Genomic DNA, 13482 nt, shown 5'->3' on the forward strand with positions numbered 1-13482 from the left:
TCAAAGGGGGCGCCGCTTCATCGATGGCACATTTGAGAGCAGTGTTGTAGTGAGCGGCAGCCAGGTAGGGGCAGGAGAGGAGAGAGATAGGAGACAGAGAGGACTGTAGGGACTCAGCAAAGTTCAGGTTGTGGGCGGCCTGAAGGTTTCTGTATGTACGGTAGGTCGGGAGAGATGTTAGGGAGGGTGACAGAGAGAGAGAGGAGGTTATGGTCCAAGAGTGGAAGAGGGAAGTTAGTGAACTTGGAAGCAGAGCAGAGACAGAGGAAGACCAGATCAAGAGTGTTTCCATTCCTGTGAGTGGGAGAGGCTGTGTGCTGAGAGAGTCCAAGGAAGGAGGTGAGCGATAGAAGCTTAGAGGCAGATGGGGAGATAGGGTCATTAGTGGAGATGTTAAAATCACCTAAGATGACGGTTGAAATTTCGCAGGATAGGAAGTGGGGAAGCCAGGTAGCAAAGTGGTCCAAAAACAGGCAAGGAGCACCTGGCGGGCGATAGATAACTGCTACTCGCATGGACAGCGGACGGAAAAGCCGTAGCATATGTACCTCAAATGATGGAAAAGTGAGTGAGGGTACACGGGGGATGACCTGGAAGGTACATTTTGGGGAGAGAAGAGCACCTACTCCTCCACCACGCCTGTCATCTGGTCTCGGGGTATGAGAGAACTGCAGGCCATTTTAAGACAGTGCAGCAAGGGAGGCCGTGTCAAACTGCTGTATCCACGTTTCTGTGAGAGTTGGCAGATTTAGGGATTTAGCAGTAAAAAAGTCATGGATGGTGGGGAGTATATTAATGCAGACATGAAAATCTACCATTACATATTTAGTGCAGCGCTAGTAAGGAAGAATGCCGATGGTGACTTTGGCAATTATAAACCACTTTCATTCTGAAAATCCTAAAAGGCCATATTTCAGCCAGACTTTTGCACCCGTAATATGGAAGTACGTTCTGTCCTGGCCGCAGGTCTTCTGAACTGAACTCCAACCATCATACATTCCTACGATGCTCGGAGTCTGAGTCATGAAGCCCGTGGCCAGGTTGGGATACACTTCTGTACTACAGATGCAAAAATGTGGCCGCGACATGGTTGTGCGTTCCTGGCCTAACATTGTGTATCATATACTGACAGATCAGTATCTTAGAAAGGCCAAAGGAGATAGAATGATGGCTTTTCTAGTCCCCCCCAGTGTCAGCCACAATTGTCCATGTTGCCAACTACAATACTCCAGTGTCCACAACATTGCCCTCAAATAGCAAATCAAAAATGAGTGAATGAGGTTGAAGAGTACTGAGTGGAGATGGGCCTTTAGAAGGCACACTCCAGCCTTGTGCCTAGGGTAGCATTAGCTATAAATACGGCCCTGCCTAAAGCTTCTTTCACATGAGCGTATTTCAAATCATTATTTGATCCATGTTTTGTGGACTGTAACATAGAGTCCTAGAATGGTAGAGTTGGAAGGGACCTCCAGGGTCATCAGGTCCAACCCCCTGCTCAGTGCAGGATCACTAAATCATCCCAGACAGATGTCTGTCCGGCCTCTGAAGACTTCCATTGAATGAGAACTCACCACCTCCAGTGGCATCCTGTTCCACTCATTGATCCCCCTCACTGTCTAATATCTAATCTGTGTCTCCTCCCTTTCAGTTTCATCCCATTGCTTCTAGCCCATTGCTTCTAGAGTGTAAAGAAGATGGGGAAGGACAAACCAAACCAGGCAGCACCTCCACCTACTTTCTGTAACCCTTATCAAGGCTATGTGGGTCCTGGGTCTTCACCTGGGCCTCAAGCCTTTGATATTTCCTTGGGATTGCTCCAGCCTTCCATTCTTCCTGCCTTCAGATATTTGTAGACCGCTATAAGGTCTCCTCTCAGCCTTCATTTTTTGCAAGGTAAACATTCCCAGATCCTTTCCTCATAGGACATGGAGGACCATAACAAGGAGCTAAAGAAAGTTCTATGGACCTATTGACATGGCTGTATAAAATACGCACATAATTTAAAAACGCGGCTGCGCCATTGAAGTTTATGGAGAGTGATTAAAATATGGATGCATCAGTTTTTCATCAGTATTTCTTGTGCTTCTGCATCCGTAATTGTATTCTTTGGCACTATTTAATATTGGGCAAAAAACTGATCAATGTTTGCGCAGCAGAAAATTAAACCAGCGACATCATATATGGCTGCAAATACAGCTGAGATGCTGATGCAATTTCTTCTGTAATATAACTTTATTACGGATCCAAATTACCGACATTTACGAATACGCTCCTCTGAAAGAGGCTCGGTGATAACTCTGCGGTCCGAGAGTCCAAGCTCACATCTCCTGGCGCACTCCAAAATATATTTTACAGTCACTTAATTGGCTTCCTATGGAGTGAAGATATGTGAGATATCAGATGGTGAGGACAAGGCTGGTTACAATATATCCTCAGCACTGCGGAGCATGCTGGTATATACTGTTCTCATCTCTACAGATGCCTCCTGATGGTAAGAGCTGCAGACTTTGTAGTGTGACATGATTTTCATCACATTGAGATTTGTGTTAGGCTAAGCAGCAGAAAGTCAACATCACAGACGTCTGAGAAGACCACGTTTTGGGACAACTCCGGTATATAAGGCCGCAAGCACACCTCCGTATTTTGGGACTGTTGCTGTCCATGTTATTCCACGGATAACACACTCCCTTACCATCGCTCACGAGGCTATATACATAGATGTTGGTCCGCATCAAAATACTCTTGGCATGTCCTATTCCTTACCTTTTTATGGACTAGAAATAGGACATGCCAATGATTGTCAATGTGTAGTGTTCGTGTATATCGATGGTCGGGAGGGGTAACATCACTCCTTAGAAGGTGAGTGAGGAGGCTTATAAGGCTATCCATGCTCCTCTGGGTAATATGCAAATAAGGAAGATGGAACAATACCTGTGCAGTACCACCTATTGGGTGGCAGCATTCCCTCAAAATCAATACCTGACCCTTTAAACAGGTCTGTAGAGCAATGATTTGGAATTGAAAACCAAGCCAGAGTCCATACACAGACAGCTGTTTCAGGGTTTTTGCCCCCTCAAAATCATTGCTCTAATGGCCTGTTTAAAGAGTCAAGCATTGATTTGAAGGAGTGCTGCCATCCAATAGGTGGGGCTGCAGAGGTATTGTTCCATCTTCCTTATTTGTAAATCGAGGAACACATAGACTGGTGTCCAGGTGCATCCAAGCCCTTGGAGTGCAAATTGCACTTATAGCTAGTTTGCACCTAGCCTAAAGTCAACCATCCTACTGATCCGGATGAAGCAGTCCTACACAGGAGGCACATTTATTATTTTTTGGTTGAGGCCTCCTCCTTTATTTCAAATAGATTTACTGCTAATTAGAGATGAGCGAACGTACTCGTCCGAGCTTGATATTCGTGCGAATATTAGGGTGTTCGGGATGCTCGTTACTCGTAACGAGTACCACGCGGTGTTCCGGTTACTTTCAGTTTCCTCTCTGAGACGTTAGCGCGCTTTTCTGGCCAATTGAAAGACAGGGAAGGCATTACAACTTCCCCCTGTGACGTTCAAGCCCTATACCACCCCCCTGCTGTGAGTGGCTGGAAAGATCAGATGTCACCCGAGTATAAAAATCGGCCCCTCCCGTGGCTCGCCACACATGCCTTGTGACTTAGCTGAGGGAAAGTACTATCGTGCTGGAGCTGCTGTAGGGAGAGCGTTAGGAGTTAGTGTAGGCTTCAAGAACCCCAACGGCCCTTCTTAGGGCCACATCTACTAGTGTGCAGTACTGTGTTAGCACAGTATTTTTTATTTTTTTTTCCAAAACTGGATCTGCAGAGCATTGCGCCCTGCAATAGGGACAGAAGTGGGGGTTAGGCAGGGAGAGTGTTAGGAGTTAGTGTAGGCTTCAAGAACCCCAACGGTCCTTTCTAGGGCCACATCTATCCGTGTGCAGTACTGTCCAGGCTGCTGTTAGCAGTGTTGCATATATTTTTTTTTCTTCTCAAAACCGGCTGTGCAGAGCATTGCACCCGGCATTAATACTACAGGGATAGAATTGTGTAGGCAGGGCCAGAAGACATACATTATTCATTGAATACACGCAGTGTGGGTGTTCCTTGTAAAAATCAGGGGAAAAATTCTATTTGGCCTGCCTCTGACAGTACTCAGGGCTCTGTGTACGTGTGTGCTGTGCGCTGAACGTTCAGAAAAAATCAGACGCAGTCAGCTACGTTTTACCGCAGGCGTGCGGCAATTTTTTTCCTGCATGGGAAATCCCTGATCTGCTGTAGGTAGCGAATTACTTTGCATCACTGCAGTTCTGGGACAAATTGGCAGGGCCACAACACTGTTATTAAACTTAGTATTCATTGAAGACACGCAGTCTGGGTGTTCCTTGTAAAAAGCAGGGAAAAAATTCTATTTGGCCTGCCTCTGACAGTACTCAGGGCTCTGTGTACGTGTGTGCTGTGCGCTGAACGTTCGGAAAAAATCAGACGCAGTCAGCTACGTTTTACCGCAGGCGTGCGGCAATTTTTTTCCTGCATGGGAAATCCCTGATCTGCTGTAGGTAGCGAATTACTTTGCATCACTGCAGTTCTGGGACAAATTGGCAGGGCCACAACACTGTTATTAAACTTAGTATTCATTGAAGACACGCAGTGTGGGTGTTCCTTGTAAAAAAGCAGGGAAAAAATTCTATTTGGCCTGCCTCTGACAGTACTCAGGGCTCTGTGTACGTGTGTGCTGTGCGCTGAACATTCGGGAAAAAATCAGACGCAACCAGCTACGGTTGAGTGCAGCCTTGCGCCAATTTCTTTCCTGCCTGGGAAATACCTGCTCTGCCACAGTTAGTAACTCTGCAACAGTAAAGTTCTGTGACAGTTTTGGAGGGCCGCAACACAGTTATTAAAATTATTATTCAGTGAATAGACGCAGTGGGCCTATCCTTTTAAACAAAAGGGAAAAAAGTATATTTGCCCTGCCTCTGACAGCCGTCAGGGCTCTGGGTACGTGTGTGCTGCGTGGAGAACGTAAAAAAATCTGACGCAACCAGCTACGGTTGAGTGCAGCCTTGCGCCAATTTCTTTCCTGCCTGGGAAATACCTGCTCTGTCACAGTTAGTAACTCTGCAACAGTAAAGTTCTGTGACAGTTTTGCAGGGCCGCAACACAGTTATTAAACTTAGTAGTATTCATTGAATACACGCAGTGTGGCTTGTCCTTTGAAAAACAAGGGAAAAAATTGTATTTTGGCTGCAGGCTTGCGCCACTTTCTTTCCTGCCTGGGAAATCAAATCACTGGTAATACACCATGCTGAGGGGTAGGGGTAGGCCTATAGGACGTGGACGCGGGCGAGGACGCGGAGGCCCAAGTCAGGGTGTGGGCACAGGCCGAGCCAGTGTGGTGGCCAGGGGTAGAGGCAGGGCCAGACCGAATAATCCACCAACTGTTTCCCAAAGCGCCCCCTCGCGCCATGCCACCCTGCACAGGTCAAGGTGCTCTACGGTGTGGCAGTTTTTCACAGAGACGCCTGACGACCGACGAACAGTGGTGTGCAACCTTTGTCGTGCCAAGATCAGCTGGGGAGGCACCACCAACAGCATGCGCAGGCATATGATGGCCAAGCACCCCACAAGGTGGGACGATGCCCGTTCACCGCCTCCGGTTTGCACCACTGCCTCTCCCCCTGTGCCCCAACCTGCCACTGAGATCCAACCCCCCTCTGAGGACACAGGCACTACCGTCTCCTGGCCTGCACCCACACCCTCACCTCCGCTGTCCTCGGCCCCATCCAGCAATGTCTCTCAGCGTAGCGTCCAGACGTCGCTAGCGCCACAGTTTGAGCGCAAGCGCAAGTACGACGCCACACACCCGCACGCTCAAGCGTTAAACGTGCACATTGCAAAATTGATCAGCCTAGAGATGCTGCCGTATAGGCTTGTGGAAACGGAGGCTTTCAAAAGCATGATGGCGGCGGCGGCCCCGCGCTACTCGGTTCCCAGTCGCCACTACTTTTCCCGATGTGCCGTCCCAGGCCTGCACGACCACCTCTCCCGCAACATTGTACGCGCCCTCACCAACGCGGTTAATGCCAAGGTCCACTTAACAACAGACACGTGGACAAGCACAGGCGGGCAGGGCCACTACATCTCCCTGATGGCACATTGGGTGAATTTAGTGGAGGCTGGGACAGAGTCAGAGCCTGGGACCGCTCACGTCCTACCCACCCCCAGAATTGCGGGCCACAGCTCGGTGGTGGTATCTGCGGCGGTGTATGCTTCCTCCACTAAAGCACCTTCCTCCTCCTCCTCCTCCTACGCAACCTCTGTCTCGCAATCAAGATGTGTCAGCAGCACGTCGCCAGCAGTCGGTGTAATGCGGCGTGGCAGCACAGCGGTGGGCAAGCGTCAGCTTAGGAGAGAAGAGGTACACGGCCCACGAACTGCTGCAGGGTCTGACAGAGCAGACCGACCGCTGGCTTGCGCCGCTGAGCCTCCAACCGGGCATGGTCGTGTGTGACAACGGCCGTAAGCTGGTGGCGGCTCTGCAGCTCGGCAGCCTCACGCACGTGCCATGTCTGGCCCATGTGTTTAATTTGGTGGTTCAGCGCTTTCTGAAAAGCTACCCCCACTTGTCATACCTGCTCGGAAAGGTGGCCAGCTCTGCGCACATTTCCGCAAATCCCACACGCACGTTGCCACCCTGCGGACACTACAACATCGGTTTAATCTGCCAGTGCACCGACTGCTGTGCGACGTGCCCACACAGTGGAACTCTACGCTCCACATGTTGGCCAGACTCTATGAGCAGCGTAGAGCTATAGTGGAATACCAACTCAAACTTGCGCGGCGCAGTGTGAGTCAGCCTCCTCAATTATTTACAGAAGAGTGGCCCTGGTTGGCAGCCATCTGCCAGGTCCTTGGAAAATTTGAGGAGTCTACCCAGGTGGTGAGCGGCGATGCTGCAATCATTAGCGTCACCATTCCTCTGCTATGCATCTTGAGAAGTTCCCTGCAAAGCATAAAGGCAGACACTTTGCGCTCGGAAACAGAGCCGGGGGAAGACAGTATGTCGCTGGATAGTCAGAGCACCCTCCTGTCTATATCTCAGCGCGTTCAGGAGGAGGAGGAGGAGCATGAGGAGGATGAGGAGGAGGGGGAAGAGACAGCTTGGCCCACTGCTGACGGTACCCATGCTGCTTGCCTGTCATCATTTCAGCGTGTATGGCCTGAGGAGGAGGAGGAGGAGGAGGATCCTGAAAGTGATCTTCCTAGTGAGGACAGCCATGTGTTGCGTACAGGTACCCTGGCACACATGGCTGACTTCATGTTAGGATGCCTTTCTCGTGACCCTCGCGTTACACGCATTCTGGCCACTACGGATTACTGGGTGTACACACTGCTCGACCCACGGTATAAGGAGAGCCTTTGCACTCTCATTCCCGAAGAGGAAAGGGGTTCGAGAATGATGCTATACCACAGGGCGCTGGTGGACAAACTGATGGTAAACTTCCCATCCGACAGCGCTAGTGGCAGAAGGCGCAGTTCCGAGGGCCAGGTAGCAGGGGTGGCGCAGAGATCAGGCAGCATGTACAGCGCAGGCAGGGGAACATTCTCCAAGGCCTTTGCCAGCTTTATGGCTCCCCAGCAAGACTGTGTCACCGCTCCCCAGTCACGGCTGAGTCGGCGGGAGCACTGTAAAAGGATGGTGAGGGAGTACGTAGCCGATCGCACGACCGTCCTCCGTGACGCCTCTGCCCCCTACAACTACTGGGTGTCGAAGCTGGACACGTGGCCTGAACTCGCGCTGTATGCCCTGGAGGTGCTTGCTTGTCCTGCGGCTAGCGTCTTGTCAGAGAGTGTGTTTAGTGTGGCTGGGGGAATCATCACGGATAAGCGTACCCACCTGTCAACCGACAGTGCCGACAGGCTTACACTCATCAAGATGAACAAAGCCTGGATTTCCCCAGACTTCTCTTCTGCACCAGCGGACAGCAGCGATACCTAAGCAATACGTAGGCTGCACCCGCGGATGGAAGCATCATTCTCTCTCACCATCCAAAACGGGGACATTTCTGCTTCATCAATCTGTGTATAATATTCCTCCTCCTCCTCATCCTGCTCCTCCTCCTGAAACCTCACGTAATCACGCCGAACGGGCAATTTTTCTTAGGGCCACAAGGCTCACTCATATAATTTTTCTAAACAATTTTTATACGTTTCAATGCTCTTAAAAGCGTTGAAAGTTTAACTTGAACCAATTTTTCGTTAAACTGGGCTGCCTCCAGGCCTAGTTACCACTTAAAGGGGTTGTCCCGCGGCAGCAAGTGGGTCTATACACTTCTGTATGGCCATATTAATGCACTTTGTAATGTACATTGTGCATTAATTATGAGCCATACAGAAGTTATCAAAAGTTTTATACTTACCTGCTCCGTTGCTGGCGTCCTCGTCTCCATGGTGCCGACTAATTTTCGGCCTCCGATGGCCAAATTAGCCGCGCTTGCGCAGTCCGGGTCTTCTCCTGTCTTCAATGGGGCCGCTCGTGCAGAATGCCGACTCCGTGTAGCTCCGCCCCGTCACGTGCCGATTCCAGCCAATCAGGAGACTGGAATCGGCAATGGACCGCACAGAAGAGCTGCGGTCCACGGAGGAAGAGGATCCCGGCGGCCATCTTCACCGGTAAGTATAGAAGTCACCGGAGCGCGGGGATTAAGGTAAGCGCTGAGCGGTTTTTTTTTTACGTCCCTGCATCGGGGTTGTCTCGCGCCGAACGGGGGGGGGGGGGTTGAAAAAAAAAAAAACCCGTTTCGGCGCGGGACAACCCCTTTAAGCCACATTAACCAAAGCGATTAATAGGTTTCACCTGCCATCTTGGTTGGGCATGGGCAATTTTTCTGAGGTACATTAGTACTGTTGGTACACCAATTTTTGTGGGCCCTCGCCTACAGTGTAATCCAATTAATTTTTTGCCCACCTGCATTACAGCTGACGTTACATCAGCTGTGTTGGGCACTGCAATGGGATATATTTATGTACCGCCGGTGGGTTCCAGGGAGCCACCCATGCCGTGGGTCCACACGGAGTTGTAACTACATGTGTCCACTTCTAAAGAGCCCCAGTCTGACTGGGGCATGCAGTGTGGGCCGAAGCCCACTTGCATTAAACATGACATTACCTCAGCTGTGATGGGCAATGCAATGGGATATATTTATGTACCGCCGCTGGCTTCCTGGCACCCACCCATGCTGTGGGTCCACAGGGAATTATAAATGCATCTGTTTCCACTTGTAAAGAACCCCAGTCTGACTGGGGCATGCAGTGTGGGCCGAAGCCCACCTGCATTAAGCACGACTTTACTACTTCAGCTGTGTTGGGCAATGCAATGGGATATTTTTGTGTATCGCCGGTGGGTTCCAGGGAGCCACCCATGCTGTCGGTCGACAGGGACTTCACAATAGGGAGTTGTACCTGCCTGTGTCTATGAATTAAAAAGCCCGGTCTGACTGGGGCATGCAGAGACACCTTGACAGAATGAATAGTGTGTGGCACATAGGTTCCCCATTGCTATGCCCACGTGTGCAGCTCCTGATGGCGGTGGCACAGGATTCTATTTCTCATTGCTTCTGTACAGCATTGTGGGCTATCGCCCCACCCCTTTTAAAGAGGGTCGCTGCCTAGCCGTGCCAACCTCTGCAGTGTGTGCCTGCGGTTCCTCCTCATGGCAGACGCACTTCTAAATAGACATGAGGGTGGTGTGGCATTAGGGCAGCTGAAGGCTGCGCAGCGACAGTTTGGTGTGCGCTGTGGACGCAGGGTCGTGCAGGGGGGGGTTGGGCAGCATGTAACCCAGGAGAAGTGGCAGTGGAGTGTCATGCAGGCAGTGATTGTGCTTTGTTGGAGGTAGTGTGGTGCTTAGCTAAGGTATGCCATGCTAATGAGGGCTTTTCAGAAGTAAAAGTTTTTGGGAGGGGGGGGGCCCACTCTTGCCGCTATTGTGGCTTAATAGTGGGACCTGTGAACTTGAGATGCAGCCCAACATGTAGCCCCTCGCCTGCCCTATCCGTTGCTGTGTCGTTCCCATCACTTTCTTGAATTGCCCAGATTTTCACACAAGGAAACCTTAGCGAGCATCGGCGAAATACAAAAATGCTCGGGTCGCCCATTGACTTCAATGGGGTTCGTTACTCGAAACGAACCCTCGAGCATCGCGAAAAGTTCGTCCCGAGTAACGAGCACCCGAGCATTTTGGTGCTCGCTCATCTCTACTGCTAATGTATGGATTTTGGTGCAGAATTGAAAATAGCAGAATTCTGACAGCAATTCTGTATCAAAATCTGCAGTTAGCAGTGCGGTCTTCGCTGTGGAATTCAGGGATGGCATCTTCTGCAAGGCTGTTGCAGAATACTCCGTCCCGTGTTAAAAAAGTCCCTAACATGATGGTGACATTATAGGCCAACATACACTATTACAATGAAGGTGGAAACATTCATTAATTTCAAATAAGAAAGATGGAAGAATATGTCTGCAGCGCCACCTATTGGAAGGCAATATCCCTGCAAATCAATGTCAGATCCTTTATACAGGTCTTTATAACAATGATTGGGAATTGAAGACCAAAAGCCAGAATCCATGCACAGACAGCAGTTTCAGGGTTTTTGTCCCTTATCAGTCTGCAGTAGGTTTCTGGCTTGGGTAGCGAGAGGCCTGTGACGTGGTTCGGGAAGGGTATTAGTTCTCCTTAAAGGGGTTTTGTCATTAAAAAAAAAATTATCTAAACTTACCTATCCCTTCCCTGTCAGTCTCCTTATCACATCTTCTCCTGGTTGAGCTTCTCCAGTGCCCCAGGTCAGCTCACTGTAGGCTGGGCCCAGCTTGTTATGAGGGCTGCTTATCACAAATTCCTTCCTGCTGGGTCAGTGAAGGTCACATCCCTGTGCTGTAGCTTCACTGCCTAGGAAGGAATTGTTATCTATTTCAGAGACAGCTCGCATGACCAATCTCTAAAGAAGATAGGCAGTCCTCCTGCTGGCCTGTGAGCTGTGACGCAAAGTACATTGGAAGACTGCCAACCAAATGTAAGTAACCTCACAGGAAGGAGAAGAATCAGGCAGCTGGAGGTGAAGTGACCCCCTGGACGGCAGAAGACAGCAGAAGATAAGGGAGGTGAAGATCTGGTAAGTAGGCTGATGGGGGAGGAATAGGTAAGTATAGAATTTTTCTTTTTTAGTGACAGAACCCCTTTAAGGAAAGCACCTCGGTGTGTGAAGACATCTAGGAGATGAGTGAGGAGACTTATAAGGCCATACCTGCTCCTTTGGGAAATATATGCAAATAAGGGGATGGAACAATAGCTCTACAGTGCCACTAATTAGATGGCAGCATTCCTTCAAATATATGTCAGACCCTTTTTAGGCTGGCGTCACCCAAAAAATACCTGTAAATATTGCAGCCATAATCCACAAAAAACCCACATGATTAAAGCCCCTTTGACACCGCACGATTATTGTGCAAACAACTCATTAGCTCAAGCAGTTTGCTCGATAGTTGTGTGGTGTGAACAGATGCAGTGAAAGACCAATCAGTGAAAAATCATAGATCAGATCTTCCATGCTGACCAAAAATATCATTGTTGGTCTGCCGCTGCCTCGTTCCATGTAAACAGGCCATTTGTCATCTATGGCAGACAGCCTGTGTACTGTGAATGGCTGTGGTTGGCCGGTACGATCTCCAACCCGCTCTGCCGCCATACACTGAGCGATGATCGTTCCTGTGTACAGGAGCGATCATTGCTGGGATGGCTGTTGGCATCTGAAGTGCCCAACAGTTGTCCCGAGTAAAAGGGGCTTCACGTGATGTTTTTTCCTCCCCTAGAAAGAAGACTGTCTCAAGGAAGCCTTAGCTGCAATTAAAAGGATCTTGGGTGCAACTCACATCAGACTGCACACGGACCGCTCTCTGCAGGCGAAGTGGACGTTGCATGTCCTATCCTCATCCGTGATATGGACTAAACTAAGGACAAACAGCACATTTTCACATGGACCATTTGTGTGTGTGAAGAAGTGCTTGCGTGTGTAGCCTCATAGCCTATAATGGGTCCTTGTGCTGCTCGCGAAATATACAGACGGCACGCGGACTAAAATTACAGCTGTCTCAATAAGCCCTTAAGCAGCTTACGTGTATATGTGCCCTACGACTGAAGAACGAGGCTGACAAGTGAATTTCACAGCTTGTACTTGTCTACTTCCAGAAATGATTGCTTCCATTAACCCATTCATTAAGCTGCTTCCTTTGCTCATTTTGACTCTTTAAATGTATTTTCTGGTCTTCTCCAGCTTTGTGGCTCCACGTTCACATAGTGCTTGTCCTTCAGAGCTACGCTCCAACCTCCTCACTCCCGGCAGCAGCATGGGGTCCACACAACGAGAGCTCAGACACCCCTGCTGATGAGCGCACGGCCGCCCAGAGAATGGGAAAGTCAATCTGGCAGATAACTTACTGAGGCAAGAAGAGGTCAAAGAAATACATAGAGAGGGGAAAGATACAATCTTTCCATTTTCACGTTCAGTATAATTATATCCAGAGTAAATACTAAGTACTGAGAGCTCTGCGGTCCAGTAGGAGAAAGGCTACAATGGCATCCAATTAAGGAATCCATTTATGTTAGGCTGCGCTCACATCTGCGGCGGGGTTCTGTTTGGGGAGCAGGAAAGAGGAATCCCTGGCTAAATGGGTCAGTCTTATGACGGAACCGAGGAGGGCCACTCGGACTCCATAGACTATAATGGGGTCCGTTTGGTTTCCACTCAGCTGTCCGGCATTTTACTGCCCGAAAAAGTTCTGCATTGAGGATTCTTTCTTCTGGTACTTTGTGCCGGATCGGTGAACAGAAGTTCCCCATCACCGATGTGAAAGCAGCCTCAATTATAAGTAATTTATTGCATCCTATACACTGGATGGCCACTTTCACATTCATGATTGGACCTTCTCCGTATGAAAATTAGACCCGTCACCCTGGAGTGCAGCATAAAATCAGGTGAGCAACTTTTCCGTGGATCAGTTTCAGTTTGAATCCACATTAGAATTGGAAAATCGAGTGATCTGATGCATGGTCATCGGTGCTGGACTAGGCCTGGACTTCAAGTCCTGCCAACCTTCTTACAACGGTGTCAGGAGTAAACCTAGAATGGTGTGACCAAGGAAAAACATCTAACATCCATCCTGAGGATGTAAACAACTTGTTGACAAAAGGGGCTAGAGAAGAATATCAAGACTCACTCAAACAAACTGGCGGTGGGCAAGACTCCAGCGGGCAAAAGAGCACCAAAATTCTATCACTGAGCAGTAGAAAAGAAATCACCCGGTGAGAGGTAGGATGAATTTTTAAGTTCTGTAAAAAAAATTAAAAAGTTGGAATTAATATGATATACTGCAGTGTATTATCTGAGGAATCATAAGATCACAGGTTCAAGTCCTCTGCA

This window comes from Eleutherodactylus coqui, chromosome 9 (assembly GCF_035609145.1).
Source record: "Eleutherodactylus coqui strain aEleCoq1 chromosome 9, aEleCoq1.hap1, whole genome shotgun sequence".
Taxonomy (NCBI): domain Eukaryota; kingdom Metazoa; phylum Chordata; class Amphibia; order Anura; family Eleutherodactylidae; genus Eleutherodactylus; species Eleutherodactylus coqui.